This window comes from Ailuropoda melanoleuca, chromosome 14 (assembly GCF_002007445.2).
Source record: "Ailuropoda melanoleuca isolate Jingjing chromosome 14, ASM200744v2, whole genome shotgun sequence".
NCBI classification, from domain to species: Eukaryota; Metazoa; Chordata; class Mammalia; order Carnivora; family Ursidae; genus Ailuropoda; species Ailuropoda melanoleuca.
In genome coordinates this window covers 86,482,194-86,508,796 of record NC_048231.1, presented here as the reverse complement: position 1 = coordinate 86,508,796, position 26,603 = coordinate 86,482,194, and the positions used below count along the sequence as shown (strand labels likewise).

The following is a 26,603-nucleotide window of genomic DNA, read 5'->3' as shown; positions in this document are numbered from 1 at the left end:
CACAAATTCTCTCAAGAGATGTCTGTCGTATCAATTTTGTCAGAATTACTCCTCCAGCTACTGGTTTTAATCACTACTATCTCTTGCCCGGACTATTTTGACAGCCTTGGAATTGGTCTCTCTGCTTCTATTCTTGCTCCCTTGCCCTCACTACCTCTGCTAATGGCTTCCCATCTCCCTGGACATCCAGGTCACAGTTCCACAAGATTATTCATGCCATCCACTCTGACTCTCTCTTGTGTATCTGCTCTCACCTCCTATTATCCTCCTCTTTCTTTTTTCTAGCTGTATTTACCTCCTTGCTCTTCTTGAAGATGGCAAACCCAGTCTCATGCGAGGCCCAGGGCACTTACCATTTACCAGTTACCATTCTTCTGCCTGCTGGGCTCTTTTCTGCATTTGTTATCTGTGTGCCTCATTCATTCATTGTACTCAAGTCTCTGCCTAAGGAGCACATGGTCAGAGCTTCCTTTCCTCACAATTCAATCTAAATCAGCCCAGGCTTTCTCAAAGCCCTTGCTCTCCTTTAGTTATCCTCATCTAACACACCCTAGATGCATTCGTGTATTTTGGGTGTTCTATCTGGAACTCCAGGATAGCAGGGATCCTATCACCAGTCCCTAACAGAGGATCTGGTCCCTAGTAGGCACTCAGTCAATATCTACTGAGTAAATAATGGGAATGCATCTGCTAAAAAAGTGTACAATTCAGTTTATACATTTATACATTTTAGGATATAAAATGTTGAAAACAGATAAAAGCTAAGTAGCACGATACTTGAATGATAAGCCACAGGGTAGTAGTATAGAATGAAGGGTCAGATGAGCCATTAATTGGTATCAAAAATGAGTTTGAAGTCTTCGCATGCTTAAAATTACGTCATATAGGACCAGCAGGGAAAATTATTCTGTTTCCGTCTAGACTGCTGAGAATCCCTTCCCATACTGAGGTTAGCCAGTTCTCAGAGGCTTCCAAAAGGAGTACAGGGTTGGAACATCCTATCAAAACTTGTCCCCACAATTTATGTTGACGTGGATGCAAAACTTATAGGACTGTCTTGCACGCTTTTGAGGAGCTGAGACCTACCATCGATGTCCTGGGATAGGGGCACCATCTGCAGAGGAAACTAGAAAGTTATACAACCGGAGCCTTTGGCCTTGAGATTCAAGTCATCAGTCTCTTCCTTTGGCTTAACACCAGGGATTAGCTGTGCTCTCTGACAGTCTAGAAACACAGAAAATGGGGAAGCCAGATTGGCTTCCACCTACCACTCAGCTGTCCACAGGGCACCTGTTTTTATAATTACTTGCTTTGTACTCAGAAAATGCAAATAAACTTGATTATTAACAGAAGCAAAACACAGAAACGAAGGCAAATCTATTGCAGAAATAGCAGATGAATTCTTAGTAAATAAATTAGGAATGGGTTAAGTGACCTTATCCTTTTTAATATTTGTATCTTTGACCCTAACTTCTTCCTGCCTTCCAGTATTATAAATTCAGATACTTCTATACATGTTCTTGGAGGTTTTTAAAAACAAGCTAGGATGCTTATAAACTCAGAAAGATGAAACTATCTCTAGAAATTTTAGCTACAAAATAAACTGCATTCATGACAGTGACTCCAACACTGGTCCACCCACCATTCTGACTCAGAGAAGGGCCTCTCATGTACTTCCTTGGGAGTTAGTGTTCCAAGAAGTTTATACTTTCCTCCAGGGTGACCATTAAGTCACCTTTACAAGCAATTGCCTTGGAAAGGTTTCTTCCCAGGTCATTTGCCCTACTCAGAAAAATAAGACTGCTTTCGATTCCTTCGGCCTTTCAAGCTTTACAGGTGGAAAACATTCACTCTTCAATGAAAAGCTGCATTAACGTTTATACCGAAACACCTTCATTGGTATCACAAGTCTTCAGGCTAAAATCAATCCCTCAAGACAGATTTTGCCAGAAGGAAGAATGTCAGAATTCCCAGAGCTTATTTTCATGAGTAGTTAAACTCCAGAAATGTCTTCAAAATTTATAGAGGCCTTGAGTTCTTATCAACTGCCACCTTCTGCCTCTAGGCAAGAGGAGAACTAGTCAGCAAGGCTGAGAGGTGGGTCACTTTTTATTTAGCAAAAGGGCTTACTTCAGCATATCGAATAAGGCTGGAACGCTGCCTAGAAGCCCAGCATGGTCACTCTACAGAGGTGAAACGCCACTTCATAAGGTTTTCCATACTTATATATTTTTTTCATCAGCTAGATGTACAACAGTGCATGTAGTATACAAATTTTTGTGTAACAAAAAGGGAGGAAAGACTTGAAATTCGTATGTGTCTGTATTGGCATTGAGAAATACTGAGTAGGTAATAGAACCAATTAGCTTTAGAAAGCAGAGGTATGGGGAACTTGACATGTGAGGAGAGCAAAGCAGGTGAGTCTTCTTGGTGTAGCCTTATTGTTTGAGTTTTCAACCATGAAAATTTATTCCTTATTCAAAATTTCACAAGGTCCCATAGGGAGATCCAGCCTCCCTTAATACTATTTAATTTGGTTTTGTCTTTGAAAATAATTGTGATACTACTTGGCTCTTTGGTTTTGTATGCCAAGGATACTATTCAATATTCATCACTTCCAAGGACATGCTTCTTAATGATGAGGGAGCATCAGGCTAGCTGAAGACAATGCACAAGCTGACACTCTGCAACTTTCCTGCTCAGGGGGATTTGTGTGTCAGTCTTCCAGGGAGCTCCCAACTGTCTTAATGTTAATGCCTTGCTAGAGGGAAAAACCACCTTAACTTGACAATGGCAAGGTCCCCAGTATCTTGTAGGTCCTCGTTAGCATATGAAAGTTCTTTTGAAAACCTCCCTATTTCCTTACTTCCCCCAAGCGCATAGTTTATAATCAATTGCTCCTCACAACCCCAGTGGAGCTCTTACTGCCCAGGGACCCTGCTTTAATAAAACCACCTTTTTGCACCAAAGATGCCCCAAGAATTCTTTCTTGGCCGTTGGCACTGACCTCACCCCACCAGACCTCACCTACATTCAAAAACTACATCATTAAGAAAGTAGACCACAATTAGATTATTATCTTGACCAAAAACCTAGGTGGGATTTATGGAAAATAAAGTCCCAAGTTTTTAATCTTGTCAGCTTTTTTCCTGGTGAATTTCTCAGCTTTCTTCTATTAATAAAAATGCACCAGAAATATTTCTCTCTCTGCATGTCACCATTTCTATCACTAATCACTTTTTTTAAATTACCATTTAGTGAGAGGCTACTAAGTTCTGGTGTATATATACTAATCTTTACATATTACAGACGAGGTAAACTGTGTCCCGGGACATTTAAGTGACTAAGCCAACACATGCCTACCTCAGCCTGATTAGAAAGCTCTCACTCTGTCCATATGATCATGTTAGCCCCTCCCGAGGCACAGAATCTACTTGAACATAAGTGATACATTGACTGGAGATGTTTCACTGCTAGGCTGAGGAAATTCAGGCAGGCATCTTATAAATGAAAAAGTCGAAGTTCCTTTTTCCTTTCCTGTTCTAATATCCAGATGAGTTATGCTAGATTGCAACCTATAATGAGAATAGGTTCTGGAAATGAGCATTAGAAAAATGATTTGACTGCTAAATGTTTATACAATGGATGGAAAGAATGTCCTTCCTAACCCTGAGGCTCTATAGCTCTTTCTATTTAGACATCCAAGGACTTAGGAGGACAATGTCTATGAATCATTTCATTATCCAAGGGACTAGTTAATAAAAAGCGTAAGATAAAATCACTCTTATAAAGATCCTCGGTATTACTGCCTTATGTAGAATCAATCCAGTAATGGAACTTTATTAATATTAGCCATGGGATGAATTCTCCCTCTAGTCATGAACCTGTTACCAGACCATGCACAAACCATAGAAGACCAAAAAAAAAAAAAAAAAGTGTTGGAGAAGGTCATCAAGAGGATGTGACTACCAGCTGACCCAAGAGCTGAACCCAGGCAACTAGAGGCTCCTCGCCCGCTCCCCTGTCCTGGAAATATACGTTCTGCCCACACTCCCACACTAGAAGCCGGTTCCGAGGATGCAGCCTTCAGAGAGCAATGTGTTGTTGAGACTGTCTGGACAGTGACTGACCACAGTTAAGGCCTCTATGTAAACTTTTACTATTCTGCTGGTGGGGGAGCAGATCTATTTACTTTGCAGCCCCCCCCAGGACAGGCCTGGTATGTAAATTCCCTTGCCTGGTGAAACTGACATCTACCAAACTGGAGGGGTCTGCCTGTGGTCTCACCTTGCCCTCTGCGCATAGGAGCCAGTTTCACATTTCACCCGGGAACTCTCAAGGTACAAACTAACAAAAGGTAAATAGGACTATATCAAAATTAAAACCTATTGCTCTCAGTAACTTCTAAAAATGAAAAAGAAAACAGAAAAAGAAATTAAACGTACTCTCTCCATACAATTCAGCAATCATATTCCTTGGTCTTCATGCATGTGAACTGAAATTTTATGTTCACACCAAACCTGCTCAGGGATGTTTATAGCCACTTTATTCATAATGGCTAAAACGTGGAAGCAACCAAGATGTCCTTCAAGCAGATGAATGGGTAAATACACTGCTATACATCCAGGAAATGGAATATTATTCAGCACTAAAAAAAAAAAAAAAAGCTATCAAGCCATGCAAAGACATGGAGGAACCTTAAATGCATATGACTAAGTGAAAGAAGCCAATCTGAAGTCTACAGACTGATTCCAACTACATGACATTCTGGAAAAGACAAAACTGTGCAGAAACTAAAAAGATCAGTGGTTCACAGAGGTTGAGGTGAGGAGGGAGGTATGAATACATAAAGCACAGGGAATCTTCAGGCAGTGAAAATACTCTATATCATACCATAATGGTGGATACATGTCATTATACATTTGTGCAAACCCACAGAATGTATACACCGAGAGTGAAACTTAAGGCAAACTATGGACTTTGGGTGATTATGATGTGTCAATGTAGGTTCATTGATTGTACCAAATGTACTACTTTGTAGGGGGATGATAGTAATGGGGAAGGTTGGGGGCGCCTGGGTGACTCAGTTGAGTGTCCGACTCTTGGTTTTGGCTCAGGTCCTGAACTCATGGGTCATGGGATTGAGCCCTTGGTCAGGCTCTCTGCTCAGCAGGAAGTCTGCTCGTGGATTCTCTCCCTCTGCCCCTCTCCCCATTCTCTCTCTCTCTTTCTCTCTCTCAAATAAATAAATCTTTTTAAAAAATAATGGGGGAGGTTGTGCATGTGTCAGAGCACGGGCTATCTGGGAAATCTCTGTACCTTCCTCTCAATTTTAAACTGCTCTAAAAAATAAAGTCTTCCAAAAAAAAAAAAAAAAGACAAGTCAACAAATGAGAGAACATATTTGCAATACAAATATCTTACCAAGGATTTGTATCCAGAATGCATACAGAACTCTCACAACTCAATGACAAGTAACTTAACACAAAAGGGGGCAAAAGATTTGAAAAGACAACCTCCCCAAAGGTAAACAAATATGTAATAAGCCCACACAAAGATGATCAACAGCATTAGTTTACTGGAGAAATGAAAATTAAAATTATAATGAGATCCCCCACACCCCCCCACAGAAAGGACTAAACTTAAAAACGTTAACAATATCAGGTGTACGTGAGAATGTGGAGAAATTAGAGCTCTCATACATCTCTTCTGGGCAAAGTGTAATGCAGCAAATACTTTGGAAAACTATTCACCAGCTTCTTTCAAAGTTAAATGTATACTTACAGAGCTCAGCAATTCCACTCTGAGCTGCTCACCAAGAGAAATAAAAACCTACCTCTACACAAAGACTTGAAAATCAAGGTTCAGAGTGGGGCACCTGGGTGGCTCAGTCAGTTAAGCATCTGCCTTCAGCTCAGGTCATGATCCTGGGGTTCTGGGATCAAGCCCTGCATCAGGCTCCCTGCTCAGTGGGGAGTCTGCTTCTCCCTCTGCCATTCAACCCACTTGTGCTCTCTCTCTCTCTCTCTCTCTCTCTCAGATAAATAAATAAAATCTTTAAAAGGAAGGGAAAAAAAAGAAAATCAAGGTTCATAGCAATTTTATCCCTAGTAGCCAAAAAAAAAAAAAAAAAAGGAAAACTACCTGAATGTCCATCAAAAGGAGAATGGATAAATAAAATTACAGTATATCCATGAGATGGAATACTACTCAGAATTTTTTTAAAAAAAATCTTGAACTACTCATACATGCAGGGACACAGGTGAATCTCAGGAACGTTACACTGAGTGAAAGGAGTCAGACACAAAATAGTACATACTGTATGACTCCATTTCCATGTAATGCCAGACAAGGCAAAGGAATTTATAGTGACAAATAGCATATTGGAGGCAGCCTAAGGCCAGGGTTCACTGCAAAAGGGCATCAGGAGACTTTTTGGAGGTGATAATAATCTCCATCTTGGTCGTACCCATGATTATAGGGGAGTATACAGTTTATCGTGTGCAGAATATATAACACAGCAAAGTTGTTTTATGAAAAAATATTCTCATCCAGATCAAGTTCTGTTCCACAAATAGCATAAGATGCAGATTAGATTTTTAAAAATCTTGTGAATGCGTTTATGTTCTATAAAACCATTTAAGGTACAAATACATTATGTAAAATCTGTTCTCAGTGTCTGGGATATGGTAGGTGATCAACACATATTAATTTCATTCTTTTCTTTCCGGTTGTTCTTATGTGGAAAATATAAGTCATATCCTCAAAGGCAGTCAGCTATAAACTACTGGAAATATACACAGAAGGACAAAATTATAAGTCAATGTTTAGTCATCTAAGAACAATTAGAGGGGTCTGGTATTACATGGAAATCTTCCCTCATTTGTGGCCTATAATATTACCAGGATTTTGGAATATACTTGTGGTTTACTTTTCAAACTCTGGTATTTGTCACTTTTTATTGTATTCATTTGGTATTTAGTACATACTTCCTACATTAGTAATTGCATTTTTAAGCATACATTCTTGTTTTTCAAACTTTATCTCAAATTCCTAGAAGGCAAGAACTGTTACCTCCTTTCTCTTTTAGAATGGCTGATTTGTATAGAGGAGGCATTCAATAAAAGTTGAACATCTTGTTGATAACATAGATGTTCTTACCTTTGAAAATTTCTTTCCTCATCAATATTAGTCAAATAACTTAGATATTATCAAGTTACTTCCATATAAAATGAAAAAAAGAATTATTTAAGAGATTCGGCCAGGTCATTGAAGGTCGTTTTCTTTCTCTTGATACATTCCTAAACCTAGGATCATTCATTTATCCATTTACTTAGTCTCTCAATGAACATTTATGGAACATCTCTCCTTGCCAAGGTTATGTTAAGTGCTGGAAATACAGAGGTTATTATGGGCTCACATTCTAGAAAGGATGTCAAATATAGCAAAACAAATGTATCACGATAGGACAAATACACCATGAGAGGTTTGTAGAAAGGAAAAAAGAGGATGCCAAGGTGATATACCATATAATATTCAAATGTAAGATTTTGGGGGTGCCTGGGTAGCTGTTGGTTGAGTGATCAACTCTTGATTTTGGCTCAGGTCATGATCTCAGAGTTGCGAGATTGAGTCCACTGTAGGGCTCTGTGCTGAGTGGGGAGTCTGCTTGAGATTCTCTCTCCTTTTTCCTCTGCCCTCCCCGCCCCTGATCTTAACACACGTACTTTCTAAATAAGTAAATGAATCTTTTAAAGAAGAAGAAGCAGCAGCAGCCGACCTCTTTCATTTCGGACCTTAGTGGAAGTCAAGGTGACTAAATGAGCAACTTTCTTCCACAGAGGAAAACACGTTTGGCAATTTTGAATGAGGAGTGGGGCACTAGGATTATGTCTACTTACATAATTCCTTGATTGTAGTTTGATAGATGAAAGTAATCCCTGCCCTCTTTCTTTTTTGCCACAAAAAGGAAATACTAGCAATAAAACACAATTCTTTCAAGTCTAAGCTTTATGTGTCAAAAACTCAAACATTCCTGCTGCCTCCTTTGTCAAGACCTCCTACATGAGGTTTCCTTTCTGAAGTTTTCCACCCCACTCCCTTCACAACCCTCCCTTACCTAGAAAATCCCTATGTATCTTCTAGGTCCTTGTTTAAATGCAGATTTCTTGGACATGACCTTCTGGACTCTATCCCACCACAAACACACCCAGCCTATATCCGAACAGACTAGGAAAGGATTCCCGTCATAAGTACTTTTCCTTAAAATTACAACACTTGTCATTCATTAGTTATATGTTTATTTTCTGTCTTCCTTATCAGTCTGCACCCTCTGTATGGGCAGACACTGTGTCTCACCTGCGTCCACAATAGGCACTTCATGGATCTATTTATTTAATAAATGATGAAATTTACAAACTAATGAAATTCAGGGAAATAATCCTTTCATTTTCTGCATGAGAAATCCAAGGTAAAGTAGTTCTCTACTACAAAATTATTTCTCACAATTTTAAATAGCATCCTATTTGATACACGTTCTATTTCCCTACTGCACCGTTGAGTGTTATTATAAAACATAGGTTCTGCTTAATAAGGAAGTTACTTTAACAGCAATATGTGTAATTCCATTTTATCATAATTGAGCATGGAAAAATAAATTTCTATGTGGAGCAAAAGGTCACACAAATTTCCTTAGATACCGTGGTTGCCCTGACTCACATCTTTTGTTTTGACTCCGTTCTGTTTTACCAGAACCATTCACTGTATCCCAAGTTTGATAGTTTTTTTTAAGACAGTTGATTGAGTTATCTTGAGTAAACTAAATGATACATAATGTATTTTGGTAGCACTATACTTTAAAAAAATTATTTGCTCTAAAGCCTTTTTAAAAATAATAATAAAAATAATAATACCAAAATATATCATGCATCATTTGGTTTACTCATATCATTTTCCATTTGGGCATGGTCATGATACACATAAAGTCTACTCAAATCATAGGCATTTACTATCTAATTTTAACTTCAGATGATTATAAATTCTCTCACAATTAAAACTGTAAGAAAAATTTTCTGATCCTTGGAAGTAAGGCAAAAATGTGGGTAACACACCTTTAATATCCTACAGGATCAATGCCCAGCTGAGGATTGTGTAGGTAGGCTGTCTAGAAGAACTTTCTATGAAAATGGAAATGTTGCCCAATATGGTAGCCACAAGGCAAGCCACTGAGCACATAGAAACTGGATAGTGTGACTAAGAGACTAAAGTTTTTTTGTTATATTTAATTTTAATTAATTTAAGTTGAAGTTTAAATAGCCACATTTAAAAAACTAGTGGCTACCTCAACAGACAGCACAGGTCCAGAAGAATATGCTATTTAGTTTGTCTCACTTTTTGTTATTTATTAAAAATCCCAGACTTAGTAAAATTACTTACTAATTTGTTGAATTTTTCTATTAAATATGCAAATACTTTTTGCCCAGTGGGATAAATAATTCAAATAGTTATGGTCTGTTGGATATTAGCAAGTTTTAAAATCTGATTCAGCAGTTTTATCCTAACATATCTTTGTTTAATTGCCTGTATGCATATATTTCTCATATTTTCTCTGCAGCAGTCATAACATCTAGTTCCCTTATTCATTAATAAGTTTTGCGAAATTGTTCACATATGTGCATTTTATATTTGCAAGACTCATGATTTGCAAATTAGGCTTCAGCAGTTTTGGAGGTGACCCCCCAATAGCCCTTAAAATTAACTCATAAATTTATTTTTGAGATTTTTCAGAAATCTCAGAAATCACAAAGATTTGTTATTTTACTTTATAAAAGTAAAAAAAGAGAGAGAGAAAAGATGCAAAAAACAATCAGGTTTGTTTGGCGACTCCACAGTTACTCATTAGCTCAATATTATTGGAAGAGCTACCAGGGAAGAATTATAAAGTCAGGAGGCAGGCTCAGACTTCCTTAGGCTAATCTGCATAAGTAAAAGATAATTAATATAAATATTTCAGAAATTAGATGCTTTTTGGGGAAGGCCCTGGAGATTCTTCAGTGCCATCCATAATATGTTCTTACCCTTAAGGAAAAACATTGGTCAAACCATTATGAGAACCTATTAGATAACTTTACTCCCCTCAATTCTGACATCATTGGTTATTGTTATAAATTAACCACAGTCAGTTTCATCAACAAACAGCTTTCTGTTTGTTGATGCTGCCTCAGAGCTCTGCTATAAACTGTAGGCTAAAATTGGTGTTTTCAACAAAGAAGTACAGTCCCAGAGCCTTGCAAAAAAGACAGCACCAAGTACTCTTCAAGGAGTAGACTCCCGGGGATAGCTTCTAAACTAACATGGCTTGGACAGCGTTCAGGCTACGCCAGTGGAATAAGTTAGGATTTGCTGGATTCTTTCCAGTCCAGAAGCAGACATATTACACAAAAGCAGACTGCTGGTCCAGGGCAACAAGGGTTACCACCAGGATTAATGAGCTTGTGAGGATTATTTAATTGTGATGATTTGTCTGGAATATGGTTGGCATTATTTAAACTTTCTATTTTTTTTATAACTGTGTAAGGAAACCCTTTCTCTTTTTTCAGCTATCTCTAACCCTAATCTTAGAAGATTATTAAATTGATGTTCTAAATGATAACTGAGTCTCACTGACCCAGTAGGAATTCAGAAGCAAATATTTTTACTGCATCTCTTTACTTTCCATGGTAATAGGTTATTTGCATAGGATCAATGTCAATGTGTCCCCATTTTTACCAGGATGTAACTGCACAAATGAATGTTGCAACAAAGTCTACGCTTGGAGGTCACATCTGAGAAGGATTCTTATTTAATCAAGTATGGCAACTCATCATTAAGGAACATCTATGGACCGGATGCCCATGAAACCCTTTTAGGAACCTGGTCTAGTACCGAAGTCCCTGCCTTTCAGGCAATAAAAAGGCTACTTCCAAAAGGCTAAGGACCACAGCAAATTTGAGGATGCTCTAGAAGGGAAGAGTTCATGTAAATGTATAGGAACAGTGGGTGAAAGCTAGTGGAGACAGTGTTTGGGGGTCGGTTTCCCAGACTTAGGAGAGAAGAGGTACTAACACAGAATTTAAAAGTCTGACTCAGGACAATGAGTTTTCGACAGGTGTTAATTTTGTGGTCTGAGTGATTAATAATACTGTAAACCCTAGATTCACAGAGCAAACTCCAGGAAGTTTATTTGGTTAATTAACACTCTTGACGCACCCGCGGAAAGAATCAGGTCAAAGCTGTGCTCTGGTGAGACTTCACTTACAGAACAGGTGATGGGCTGGATTTGGCACACAGGCTTAGCTGGTCAGTCCCTGATCTAGAATGCAGAAACAAGGCACAAAGAGGGGCAGAAAGTACTTTCAATAACATATGGGGGAAAAGACCACCCAAGGATTGTCTAAGAGAAGATACTTAGTTCATCTCATTGCTTATTATTGATTAAAAGTCCCAGATTTAGTGAAGTGACTTGTTAACTTGTAGGCTTTTGTCCTGTAGAAATGCAAATAATTTTTCCCTGATGGACCAGATAATCCCAAAGATGAAGCTTTAAAAAAAAAGTTCCACAATCTTATCCTAACACTTCTCTTTGCCCACAATTATATACATACAAACATATAGTTTCTCAAGTGCTTTTCAAACTGCTCATTACATCTGACTGATACCCTTCATTAATTAACGAATTAAAGAAAATTTTTTACATGTTCATTTTCTATTTGCCTAAGAGTTATGATTTTACATTTTGAAAATGCCCTTTAACAAACTACAAGCGGATATAATAAAGCCAGGGCAAAAATCATAAGACAAGATTCCTCTTTCATATCTGGCGCAACATGACCTGACCACTGGGAACTTCAGAATCTTCATCTCTACAAGGGAGAGGGGTGGACTAAGACTTCCAAAGTCCCTTCCAAACTTCACTTTAAATATTCTAAAACTGAAAGTTTTAATACATTAGTGGAGGCAGAATATTATTGAGAGAAAGAAATTTTAACATCCTGAAAAGAACTCAAACAGACTTGGAATACACTAAGGCTTTTTACTGCAGTAACAACTAAAGGGATTCATTCAAAATGAAAAAGCACCATTCAAGTGATCACTTTGCCAGGAGCAATTGCTCTTTAATTGAGCCATTTTTTTTTTTTTTTTAAAGATTTTATTTATTTATTTGACAGAGATAGAGACAGCCAGCGAGAGAGGGAACACAAGCAGGGGGAGCAGGAGAGGAAGAAGCAGGCTCACAGCAGAGGAGCCTGACGTGGGGCTCGATCCCATAACACCGGGATCACGCCCTGAGCCGAAGGCAGACGCTTAACCGCTGTGCCACCCAGGCGCCCCTTTAATTGAGCCATTTATTCATAAGATAGACAACTTTTGACATACACATAGAATGATACAAGATTTATATCTTTCCTAGAGTTTTTTCTTGTCAAGGCATGAAATAGGGTCATTCTTCTTCAGAGAGCATATGCAATACCCTTTTCATACTGAGTGCAAAGTTGCTATAGATTTCAAAAGAAATTTTGATCCAGTTTGAGTTTAGACAAATAGAAACTCGTAGATAACTAAAATTTTTCCAAAAGGGTATTGGAATGGTCTGCTAAGGGTTATTAAAAATTTCTACATTTAAGGCTTTTAAAAAATAGTTTATAAAACAAGTGAAAGGCAAGATAATAATTAAAACAATATAGATTTAAGTATAACACCTACAATATTTACAACCCAGATGAATCATTTTGGGATTTCATCAATAATGGATTTGGTTGGTATTTGTTTACAGTGATTGGAATATTTTCTGTATTAAGAAAATATAGGATATTGAAATATAGACCATCTAAAATCCAGTTATGAGTTCATTCTAACCTTGAAAATGAGGATTTACCTGCAGGACATGATAGTTACCAGAGTAGGGCCAGTAGAAATTAGGTCTTAGAATCAGAATCATGCAGATGTGGTTGAATGGGAAAATTTCAAGTGTGTTCAGTTCAGAACACTTTTATCTAAACCCTTACACAGTACCCTGCGTTAAAAGCTGACAAATGTGCCTGGTTAGAAATAATCTCAATGAGATGCTTGGATAAAAGTGAATTTTTTTTAATGGGGTTAAATGCAATTTAATAGCTCTTTTTAGGTATAGACATTATTTTCTACATTTTCAAGTCTGGATTATATTACCTTTTATATTGCATATGGTTAAATTGAAGTGTGTAAGTTTCTGATACAAAAACATTTGTTAAATTGTGATCAAATGACATTAACTGTATGATACTGATCTTTGTCATTTGTTGAGACTTGCTCTGTATTTTGTTAGATTTTTATGCATAAAAAGACTTTATGTGTGCTTAAAAAGAATAACTTTATGGTTACAGTTTTCATATATGTCTGTTAGATTGAAATTATAAACTGTATTGCTCAAATTCTCTATCCTTATTAATTTTTGCCCAGTTTCTGAGTGAATTTTAATACAATCTCACTATGATTGTGGATTCATTGATTTCACCTTGCTTTATATATTTTGTTTATATTATTTTAGGTTATGTTATTAGATGCTTACAGCCTCAGGATAGATCTATCTTACTGGTGAATTGTACATTTAATCATTATTTAACAACTGTTCTAAATCTTAATTATGCCTTTTTTTTTTTTTAGTGTTAGAGATGGGGAAGGGGACAGGGAGAGGGGAAGGAAGAATCCTAAGCAGGCTCCACGCCCAGCACGAAGCCCAGTGTGGGGCTCAGTCTCACAACCCTGAGATCATGACCTGAGCAGAAATCAAGAGTTGGACGTTTTAACCATCTGAGCCACCCAGGTGCCCCTTATGCTTTCTGCTTTAAAATGTAATTTAGTAATTATCTGCCTGTTAGATATTTATGTATTACCTTCTTTGCATTTAGTGATATTAATTTACTACTAAAATTCAATAGATTGCCATAAAGAAACTAAGACCTAAATAAAGTTACGTTTTCAAGGACACACAAATGAAGCATGACAGAATTACAGATAGATTTAAATGTGAGCAGCTCAAGATCTTGTGAACTTGAATTTTACTTCCTGTCCTGACCCTCTGGACTTCTTTTTCACCCTCAGAAAGCACCTTGGCTTTTTTCTGGTCCTGCCAGTCTGTCTGCGGCTGCCAGATCCAATTTTGACATGTCAGGGACCTTCTTCCCTTAACCATGCTTCTTTTCAATGTGAGCCTCTTTCAGGCTTCTATTTTAGTTTAGTTTTCTATTTTGGATTCTGTCTGATAAAGCAGCTTCACCTACATCTAGCTGTTAACACCCAGGATTAATGTTTTTCTTTGAAAGGACTACGTGAAAATATTGTTAAACAACTGTGCCACTATACCTAGTTGTATTATCAATAGCAACAGGGGGGAAATACTTAAAAATCATCACATAGCAATTTTCCACACAATATACATATTGTGGTATATAATATTATCTATCCAAATGTATATGTACGTATATTTAGAATACATGTGGTCGTTTGTATGCAAGTATATATTTTCTAGCTGTGCACTGATGAGATGACAAAACTCCAGACTGTTCAGACGCAAATCACTCCAAGTATTAAGGCACTACCTTCTTCATCAGTGAACTCACTTCTTGAACTTAAGCCTGCACCCTGTGCTGTGCACTTTAAAGTGCCTTGTTCATCTCACTTAACTTCTCAGGAACTTGTGTTTGAAGGCCAAGCCCAGTAAGCACAGTCCTACCGGGGGACCCATGCCAACCTCCGTGGAGGGCGTCCTTTCCCTCCAGCACTTCCTGGGAGGAACAGCACCTTCATTAATCCCCATCCACCACCGTGTTGATGGTTTCTGAGGAGACAATCACAAATGTAACACAACCCCAGCTAACAAAGCTCCTACTTGAGAGTCTTTAGAAGACTCAGGAATAGTGCTCTCTCTTTCTGCTGTCTGTGGGAGTGACCGTCTTTCCTCCCCCACACTGTGTGGTATGGAATCATCACAACACTTTGAGGAAAGGGACACAGGGGTGAGCAAACAGTCCAATACTCGATTATCTGACGAGGTATTCCAAAGAGTGAATTCATAAAGTTGTAACAACACTTTATAAGTCATACTGGAAATTCAATTTGCCCCAGATATTGTTATGGACTCTTAACGTAGGTTATCTTATTTTTCTTAAAACTCTGTAAAGTTTTATCAAGGGGGTAAAATGCTCAAGATTTCAAGACTTAAGAATGACCTAGAATGGATTTAAATTGCGGCACAAACTCCGCACTCTTTCTGTTATGACACATTGCTGCTCATTACTTGGGTGTCTCTTACACTCAGATCCCTGATGATCTACCACTTTTTTGGGGAGTTTTCCAGACAACACGTCTAAAAAAAAAAAAAAAAACCACCAAGTCATTCTTTATCATAGTACTCTCGTCTAATTTTCAAGTTAGCACCTATTAGATATATGTTACTTTGTAACAAGTTATAATAAATTTAAGAGAATTTTAATAATAATATATATGGTTTATAATATTTGGTTTTAGTGGCTATTTCCCTCCATAAGATGATGAAGCCCATGAACGGTGGGACGTATCTTATTTACTGGTCTGACCTTCATACCCAGCATATAGTGAGGAATTGACAAATATCTAATAAACAAATATAATCCAAAAAAAATTAAATGCTGTGTCCATAAAATCTTATATCGATTCTAAAATGTAAACTATAATTATTACACTATATTTGGGGGAAGGGCAAAGCGCATTTGCTACTTAAACATCTATGGAGTCATGATTAGTATTTATCAACAGTTTCCTTAAGAAGAAGGTTTAACTTCTTCCCTATTAAATAAAAGACGTAAGTGGAAGGAAGCAAGAGTGTATAAGTGATGTCCTTTGTCCACATCAGTTATAACTGCATGAACCAGGAGGGATAATTGAAACAATGTTTTGGATAAAACTGCTTATCAGCAATCCACGGTACACCTTTCATTTTGCTAATTGGTTCTTTTACACCTAAAGGCTGAATCTCATTTATTTAAAAGCTTTCTGCTGTACCTACAAACTTAGCTCTTTGTAAGTAAAATCAATATTGGAAACAAAACCTTTGCTTTTGAGAAAAGCTTATTCCCAAAACTATATGGATAGTAACTTCTCCCTCTTGCCAAACTCCCACAAAATGTGTCTCATCCCTCCTGGTTCACACAAGCGTATATGAGGTGGACCTGGCATGCTACTAATGTGCTCTCGTTCCATTTCCTTGAACTCTTTCATTTAACAAGAAAAAAATTACAATTAGAAACACAATTAGAGAATGTCAAGGAAATTCTCAAGTTATATATAATTCCTAGTCACTGTGACTTTTATCTGTGGCTGAAAGTTTTGTAACCACTCATATTAACATTGTAATCACCTTTCAGGGCAAATCAAGGACTATTTGTCATTTCTTTCCATTTGTTTCTTTATCCCTTCAACAAACACTCCGGGCTTCCTGCAGGGTTGACTGTTAGAAGTCAGCCCCCAGCCAATTTTTTGCATTTTTGGTGGCTTTTACTAGGAGGCATCTTTCCTTACCCCACACAGAAAACTAAAATAAATGTAAATTGAAATGACACAAGTTTCACTGATGTTCATCTTCTCTTATTACATTAGCTCCTTCTGGGTGGTTTAATAATATAAAAGCTAATTGTTTTCATCTCTTTCTTAAATGTCTTACTAAGGACCCTCCTCACGTGAGAATCCCTGTTTCAGAATCTATCCTTTAAGGAAAAAAGCACTGCTGAGGGTAAAATCAGTGTATACAGATTTGCTACTTTCTTAAAAGTAATCTTTTAGAAATATCTACCTTACTACTATCTAGTAAATCTAGATTATGTTGATATTCCCCTGGATCTCCTGGGAACCCAGACTTTTCAAGGCTTAAAGAGATTATCCTCGGGGATAAAAATCACCAGATAATCACTACTTTCACACTTTAACAAATGAGTTTTAGCTTTTGCATTTGATTCTGCACCTTAAGCCCCACTTGTTCGCCAGCAAGTCTGGACTCCCGCTGAGTATTGTGTCCTTGTCTTCAGTCAGGTCTGGCCAGTGGACTTAATTTCAGGACTTAAATTCAGAAACAAAGTTCATGTTCTGCAAAGAGTATCAAATTCTGAATAAGAGCTTTCTTCTCTGGTCTCCCCCACCCACCCGATTATCACTGAATTCAATGAATCTTTAGACCCAACATATAATTAAATTATTTTTAGATTATTTATGGTAAGGCATGTATAATGAGTATGACATAAAACTAAAGTTTAAGGCTGCAAATCACATGTTGGGCAAGAATTTTGAAAACTAAGTTTTAATTTGAAAGAACTCAGTCATCTTCCCAGGCTGAGGCTATAGAAACATTCTTTTTTTAAAGAGAAAAAGGAGAAATTTTATTAACATGAAGTTCGTGGAGTTATGTAGTATTTCATTATACCAGCTAAACATAAAGGTAAAAAATTAATTTTCCTTCATAAAATGCTGGAAGTCTACTTCTACCCCCAATCTGATTTCCCTAACTTTTTCTAGAAGTAAGGCACTTTTCTCAAAAAAGATTTTCCCTGTTAAGAAATTTATAGAGCATTATTAACGTGTTATTTTTATATGATTATATTCATTTGCATTTCAGTATATTGCAAATTAATTGCTACAACCACTTGTAATTTCTGTTACATTAAAAAATACAGGTAGCATATTTATTTAGTAAACATTCAATCAGGACGTTCAAATAGAAGTATAGAACAATAAAATATGACTCAATCCCTCCCTCATATCCTCTGTGCTTTTTTTGTACCAAATAAAGAGTTTCAGGAGAATTGTAGGTTTATTTTCAGAAGCTTAATACTTCAATCACTTAAATCTCATTTATGGTATTTCAATGTATCAAATATAAGTCCTTAAAGGATACAATTTTTGAACTATTAAATGTATTTCAAACTCATAAAAATGCTTTTCATTAAAGTCACCTGTTCAATGTTGATGCTTTGCTATGAGTCTGTTTGATATTTTCTTTCCTGAAATAAATTTAATGCCACTATTTATCTTAAAATTTCCCATGAATTAACCATTAATATGACTCAACATTTTATTCATTTATAAATACATTTATCTATTTCATTTTGGTATAAGACACCTAAATTTGATCTAATTTCTAAAGTAATAATCTAACTTAACAATTTGACAAGGCTTTAAAGTTTTCAAAGAGCTTTTAATGCATGAAATTGGCATCAAGGCCCTGCAGAAGCATCTTCAACTGTTTGCAAGATACTTAAAGACAATGTCCAATTTTCTCTATAAAGCGATCTTCATGTGGGTTTCCTAGTAGCAAACTACTCCCTTATCACACATAACCAGATGTATTGTTGAACAGGAGAGGGAATCTTAGATAATTAATTTTTTAAATGTTTCTGTGTGTAATCTACTAATCGTAGTATTGAGTGGAGTGTGGTGCAAGAGAAAGCAAACTCAATTTCTCCTCAATGGCTTTACACTGAGAGGTACAGAATGGTGTAACAGCTTTCTGGCAGCCCACATCTATGAGGAGTATTTGGAATGCAGAAATAAAGAAAGCATAAAAAGACTCCTACACTGCACCACGGCAATGATTAGAAAGGACAATCTCTGAGGGTTGAAAACGGAAAGCAGAAAGCCAGCAAGCAGTCTGCTGCCCTGAGCAAAATCTCTTTCCATCAAAACTCTGTTGCAAATCCAGCTTCTCCTCTTGCAAACCCACAGGCTGGGAGGGGGAACCACAGCCACTCCAAAGTGGAGCTGCAGGGCCATCATTAGTGGTTTCTGTCACCGTCTTGGTGCTTTTCCTTCATGAATGAAATATGCAGGTGGCATTCTACATTGGCTCTTTCAGTGAGGAAGAAGGAGAAGGTCAAGAGGTACAACTAACACAGCCAGCCCGTTAGAGATCCGTGACCAATGTACTTACACCTTCAAATGTCTCCAGATTTCAGCCTCTGGAAATATCTAGCCCATTTCTTTATGGCACTGTTGCTTCCATCAGCTGTGGAAATTAACATAAAATAATATAGTAACCCAACGAGTGCTGGACAGCCTTCCAGAGCATCAGACTAGGTGAACACTAAAGGCACACGGACGGTCTACAAAATCTGAATGATAAATAGCAAGTAAATACCTTCCAACAGGCCAGAAGGGGGAAGGACGCTGAGCTGCTAGGCTGCTGTCGGCTCTCTTGTGTAACAGCAAAGGCGGCTCAGTCCCGCTGACACGCTGGGAAGCGCGGCTGCCTATCGGCGTCGGGGCGGTCCTAGTGCCTGCGCCAGGTTACACACGCGGTAACCCTGGGGAGCTTCCCTGCGTCTCGTGATCCCTCCAGAGGCTCTCGCCAAGGGCTATCAGGGGCGTCGGCTTGTTGAGCATCAGGTCAGTGGGCTTGGGCTTTGGGAAAAGTGATTAATAGTAAACAAGATCTGCTCACAATTCCAGACCCTGCAGCTGAACCCAAAAAGGATTACGGATAATCTTGTCTGTTAAAGGAAGGGTGCTCTTGAAAACGTTAAAGCCAGACGGCTTTTTAAAAGAAACCTAATTTGCACCTCTGCTATACTGACTGTATCTATTTATTTTGCTTTTCTGACCCCGCACTTACAATGTAAAGGAAACAAGAAGAAAGAAGTAGGGGATTTTTTTAAAGTTTGGTATCTTTTCTGACCATTTGCAGAAAGTGTTTGTGAAAGGCCTAAAAACTCCATGTTTAACAGCACATTCAGTTCAAAAACCTAAACTAAAATAAATGCAAAAATAAAGACTTCCAGAAGCTTATACTCAGAGAGGCGAAGTGTGTAAGTGCCACTCCATGTAAATACCACCCTCCCCCTCTATGTGCCCCATCTCTTTCTCTTTGTAGCATCTCTCCCCCCGCAAAATTAATGCTTTTTTATTAGGTTGCTATCTGACTGCCCTCTGCAATATAATATCTACGAGGGAATCTGTTCTCTCTACTTTGATAAAGTAGCCTGGAAGATCACTCAGCACATAGTAGGTCCTCAGTAAATATTTGTGGAAACAATAAACTGGACAGTAAGCTGAGAAATGATACTACAGAAAGCAAGTACAGAAGTGAACCCCTTAACTAATTACATTCAACTAGCACATCTCCCAGAGCAGCTATTTTATTTAAGGTCTGTGTTAAGTCTATGTTTACCTTTAAGAAGCTTGTAACTTAAAGGTAGAGAAAATATACTAATACATGTGTACAGTCAAGCAGTTATGTGTACATATACTATTTGTCATAAGAGAATGAATAATATTAAGTCGGAATGTGCTATATCTGATAAGAGTTTCTGTGTTTTGATATTATGTATATGGTGTTGAGCCAGGAAATTTGGTCTGAGAAATCAACACTGATTTCTCCCTCCGTCTCCCCAAGTATATGGTTACAGTTTGGTTGGTTTTGGGCAGGTTGGTTCAGAATGGACCAGAATCTGGAAAGTTAAGTCAGATTATCATTTAAAAATAATTAGAGATATATAATCTTTAAAATACTATATAAGAGGCTATGAAAGCATGCTTAAATTTATAGTCTCAATTCTTATATCAGCAAATAAAAAGACAGAAAACTAAGGTAAGAAATAATAAATACTAGAGAATATATCAATGAGACAGAAAACAAATCTATACTGGAGAGAAATATAAAACATCAAGAATCAACAAAGCCAAAAGGATAATTTTGAAAAAGTTAATGAAATAGATAAATATTTGGCTAAAGATAAAAGAGGGAAGGCATAAAACTCATTTAGAAACACTTTTAAAAAACAGTGTTTGAGTTTCTGAAAAAGTTAAACATATGCCTATCATATAACCCAGTCATTTCACTCCAAGGTATTTGTCCAAAAAAGATGACAACTGTACGAAGGCTTATAAGACTTGTATGAATTTTCATAGAGCTTTAGTTGTACTAACGGAAAATAGGAAACAACTCAATGTCTGTCAAGAGATGAATGCTTAAATTGTGGTCTATCTGTACAGCAAGGTCTCACCCCACAATAATAAGGAATTAACTATGGCTACACGCAACAATATATATGAATCTCAAAATAATTATGCTGAATTTGTCAAAAGCCAGACAAGGGTACATATTATGACTTCATTTATATGAGCTACTGGAAGATGCAAATTAGTCTCTGGTTTCTGAAATCAGATCAGTGGCTGTGTGGAGACCGGGTAGAAGGAAGGATGGGTGATGGCTCGTGGGTATGTATGTTCATTATCTTGCCCGTGGTGATGGTTTCACAGTGATGACTAGGTCAAAATCACTGTGTTAGGCCCGGTCCTCAAGAAGCAGATACCATGACAGGATCAGACTGCAAGAGTTCTACCGAGGAGAAAACCTATGAGGGAAATGGGGGAAGGAGTCAGAGGAGGCTGGGAGACCCATCAGACCCTGGGGCAGGACTGACCAGGTATGGGAGACATAAGGGTAAGGAAAGCAGGATGGAAAACAGGAAGGTCTTGGACTAAAGTGTCATTCTAAGAAATTTAGCAAGGCTGACACAGTGCTCTGGGTCCATGAGTGGAGTCCTGCATCTCAAAGGAATGAACCTCCCTTATTTTCTTGCCCTATGTGGTCACTAGATAGGAATGGCCTGTGGGAAGCGTGGCCTGGACCCAAAACGGTGGATGGATTTCAGAGCACATTAGTCAGGACTGTTAGTCGATTACTCTCCTAGCACTAGAAGATCTGAGAAGTACATTGCCGTGGCTGTCCCCTCACCAAATTAGACACCTCAATTATGTACAGTCAATTATATGTCAGTTATGCCTCAATAAAATGGTAAAAACAAGAAAGACACAATGAGAGATACAGCAGAGGTTAAACATAACAGAAGAACATTATGGACAACGTTACACCAGTAGATTTAGAAACTCGGAAATGGACAAATTCCTAGAAAAATTTAATCTATTGAAACTGATTCAAAAGAAACTGAATGTCTGATTAATCCTAGTATTATGAAAGAAATTAAAAGAACAAGCACCCTACAATCAAGTAATCCTCTTCATGGGACAATACCCAAGAGACATATATAAGAATGTTGATGGCAGCAATGTTTGTGTAATAAAAACTTGAAACATTTCAATAGTCATGAAAAGGAGACTAGATAAACCAGCTATGCTCTATTTACACAACAAATACTATACAGCAGTAAAAATGTATAATCTTAAACCACACACAACCAAATTTTAGAACATAGTACTAACTAAAAGGGTAAATCCCAAAAAACTAAACATGATATGTAGTTTTTATAAAGATAAAAATATAGCAGAATTAAAGTATATTGTTGAATCATACAGGCAAATGTGACAAAACAATATATTTTAAATAATAAGAAACTCATAATAAGGCTAGTGATCGTTTCTAAGGTAGGGGGTTGAAACATGATATGCATTCTATTGGTAATGACCTAATTCTTATGTTTATGGGCATTCATTATATTATTATGCTTTTCACCTTAACCTATATCCTCTATTAATCGTTTATATGTAGCAAATAATACATATCTTCTTTTTTTTAAGATTTTATTTATTTGACAAAGAGAGAGAGAGAGCACAATCAGGGAGAAGGGCAAGCAGAAGGAGAGGGAGAAGCAAGCTCCCCACTGAGCAGGGAGCCCGACGCGGGACATTGTCCCAGGAGCCCAGGATCATGACCTGCAGGTGCTTAACTGACTGAGCCACCCAGGCACCCCAATAATACACATTTCCTTAAAAGAGAAATAAAAGTAAGAAAAAAATCCTATTCCACACGGAGGAAACAATCCTTGTAGAGATATCAGGGCAACAAGTTGGGAAAATAACATGGAATGAACGAGAATAGGACAGCACAGAGACTAAGGCCAGATGAGTTTGGTAGCTGGGGAGAAGCGTGGTTCATGGGCATCTACGTAGTACCAGGATCAGTCCTGTCACAGCCAACATCTTCTCACCTTGTTAAGAAGATGGTCTTTGCAAACAGACTTTGCTTCTCTTAGCAAGTGCTGATTAGTCATTTATGACTGCAGACTTCCAAACAGGCATAACTTACAAGGAAAGCCTTTTAGATTATGCACAATTAACTCAGCAGTCATGTATCAGTGGAATTTTCCAATTCCTCATGAAGACCTGCCACATTTTTAGCTTGGAAACATGACTTAGTAGACCATGTCAATTTCTTATTTTATCTCACTTCTCTCACTACAAAATTTAATATAAAAATACCCTTTCCCCCTGGTTACAGAAAGAAGTAATATATAATTGTTGTAGAAAATGTGGAAATACATATAAGCACTAAATAGATAATAAAATTCACGGGGATGCCAGGACTCAAGATAATGCCCTGTTTAGAGACTGGTGTACATACACATACACAAACATTATATTTCACAAAATTGGAAATGTTGTAGATATCATTTTAAAGCCTGCCATTTCCATATTGCCAATTACTTTTGTTAATAATGTCACATTGTCTCTAATTCATTACATAATATTCAACTATAGGGGTAGGCAAACTATGAACCATACACCAAATCCAGCCTGCCACCTGTTTTTGTAAATAAAGTTTTATTGGAACACAGTCATGCTCATTGGTTTACCTATTGTTTGTGGCTATAACAGCAGAATTGAGTAGTTGTAACAGAGACTGTCTGTACCATAAAACTATTTGGACCTTTACAGAAAATGTGCCAACTCTTGTTAAAAGACACACCTTTAATGGCCATATGGTGTTCCATTCTATAGATGTATCATAAGTTTAACTAATTTCTCATTAGTACACATTTTCACTATTTTCAATATTTTTCCTATACTGGTTACCCTGGCTTACAAATCTTTTCAGGCATCCTAAAAATTAAATCACTGGATAAAAGGGCATGTCCTATATAAGGCTTTTGAAGATATGGCCAGATTTTCTTCCAGAGGATTACACCAATCACTACTACCCACAAAGAAATTTCTGGAAAGAATATTTACCCCCACTGCATATGCATTCTCACTGCCCACTTCTGATCATTTACTCTTGGTGACTATTAAGGATCTCTTGGTCACAATATTAGTGCCTTATTTTCAGTCTCTCTTCCTTGACCTCCCTCAGGCTCTATTTTCTCTCAGCATTTATGTTCAATCTCTTCTCTCACCCCAGGCTTTGTAATATCCAGCCATCAGTGAGCACCTTCATTTTGGAATATTTTACTTCTATCCTGGAATGCTGAAGCAGTCTTTTTTACTAGTCCACTCCTTATAGTTACAGCTTCCTTTATTTTTTTTAATATATAGTCCTTCTAGATTAAGTTTCCTTTTTAAAGTTTTAATTATATTAATTTTCTGCTCAAAAATCTGCAATGAATTTATTGCTTACAGAATAAAGTTAAAATTCCTTTCATTAGTAATGAATACTCTTCAAATTGGCCCCAACTTGCCTTTCAGACCTTAACTCCTTAATTAGTTTGTCAACTGTGAGCTTAAAACAATTCAACAATTCCCTATTCTCTTAATCATGGATTTTTAAACCCTTTTTCACCCTTTTTGGTGAATTCTACGTATGTAATATGTGTGTGTTTACCATTGACCCTAATGCCCTCTACCCAACTCATCAAATCATACCCATTCTTCAAAGCTCAGGTTTAACATAGTTTCTCTTATGAAGTTTTTGCTTCATTCCATCAGCCAAAAAATATATCCTCCTCCTGTGAACTCTCCATGGTAGTTATATTTTTATCTGTACCTGTCATATAATATTTACTTTATACACAATGATCTCTGAAAGTATTTTATTTTGCTATTTGTTTTAGACTAAATTGCTGCATGCTTGTGCCTTTTTCCCTTTCAATCTTCATTGTGCTGTGGCTTCCACAAGATAGAGAAGTTATCATTGAGTCAGTGACTAAATTGAATGGATTGATCATTTATTTAATGGAGGATAGAACTGAAGTAGTCCAATACTTCGTGAGTCATCCTGCACTGGGATAAAAATCAGAACGTTATGGATTCAGCCCTTCTGATAGTATTACATAATCTGTTACAACAACACTACTGCTATTTACTCACCTAAAAAGTGGGACTTGTTAGACGTAATACATATCCCTCCTAACGCATCACGATAGAATACTAATACATCAAGCCAACCAGCGATGAATCTGGTTTTTTCTAATTAGATTCAGGAGGGTAGTTACTGCCGATCCGTTTCATGGAACGGGTGGTGCACAGTGTGGTTCTTATCCAACTTGAGAAGCGGAGGAGAAACAGCACTTACACTTGAGGACTTTGCCCAAATTGAGAAGCAGTGAGGACTTACTCTATTCTGGTTCATTACGTAAGATGCCAACTAGATGGTGGGTTTTGTTTCGTCATCTCTCTTTGGCGTTGAAGATTTGTTGACTCCTAAAATTCCAGATGACAGACGCACAAGAAAAGTATACCACTCATAATTACTATGACCTATAGAATGTCAGTACATCAGATGTCAGTACATCAGATGTCTAAGAGGCATTTGTTATTAGCATGTGGTCCTTCACTGTCCAGAAGTATATAACCTTGGGAAAATTATTTCAGTTCTCTAGGCTTCTTTTTCCTGCCAGTCAAGGAGCTCAACTAGGTGATATCAAAGCCCATCTCCACCTCTGAGCATTTGGATTCTGTCACCAGGCACAGAGAGCGTGGGCAGCCACTCAGATAGACAAACTGGACCCACCAGGGAAAAGCCCACTTTGTTGTGTGACCGCCGCTAGGACTGTCTGTGTTACAAGACCTCCCTGGACATCTCCCTCCTTACCCAAAACTGAATCACACTGCATAAAAAAAATATGCATTTGCTGTTTAGAATTGGCTAGGCACCCTGGTCTTCCACAGTGAAGTAGATGGAATGTCCTTGTCCAGGGCACGAATTCATGAATTTACGAAGCTCTCTTTGTTTCGATGACTCTGTCCACAACAGTCAGGCGTTTTGTAGGAGTGTTTGCTTGATCTTTCTTTTTCACATTTATGTTGACAATAGTGCAATTTCAGCATCATTTATGAGAATCTGATTGAGTCATCTCCTCTTTAGTAGTTAGCAGATGAGGACAGCACTTTTTACAAATATCTGTTCTCTCTAGTTTGCTTTAGCTTATTTTCCTTATACTTCCAAAAATCCCAACTGTGCTACCAAGGTCAGCGTTCTATCAATCCTTCCTTGCTCAAAAATTTTAGTGATTAAATTATAATAATGGCATACCAGAACTTAAAAGAATCATAGAAATAATTTAGTTCAATCTCCTCATTTTACAGTTATTAAAATTGAAGAGCATGAAGAGATGTAATAGTGCAAGGTCCCTGGATTAGCCTGGTTTCCTAGAAAACAGAGCTGAAGGCAAGGCTTAAATAGTTATGCTTTCTTGGGAGGGAAAACCCAGGTTGCTAAGAGTAAGGGAAGGAGAGATAAGGGAGGGAAGGGTGGAAAGCAAACGTCAATGATGTATAGTTCTGCTGATCACGGATTCATTCCAAGCTCAAAGAGACAAAGCTGGTTTCTCTGCAGATACCAGTCTAGCAAGAAAGCTCCAGAAATTTGTAGCATGCCTCAACATAGTCTG

At 37.5% G+C, this 26,603-nt stretch overlaps 1 protein-coding gene across 1 annotated transcript in view; it reads right to left on the bottom strand.

Annotated features, from left to right (window-relative positions):
* RAB27B (RAB27B, member RAS oncogene family) overlaps positions 1-19,282 on the bottom strand; it is a 140,921-nt gene extending 121,639 nt beyond the window's left edge. The window contains exons 1-2 of the mRNA XM_034642379.1: positions 19,178-19,282; positions 18,971-19,045 (exon numbers count right to left, since the gene is read on the bottom strand). The gene's annotated coding sequence lies outside the window, so the exon portion shown is untranslated. The remainder of the gene's footprint in view (positions 1-18,970; positions 19,046-19,177) is intronic.
* Between the last annotated feature and the right edge of the window lie 7,321 nt (positions 19,283-26,603).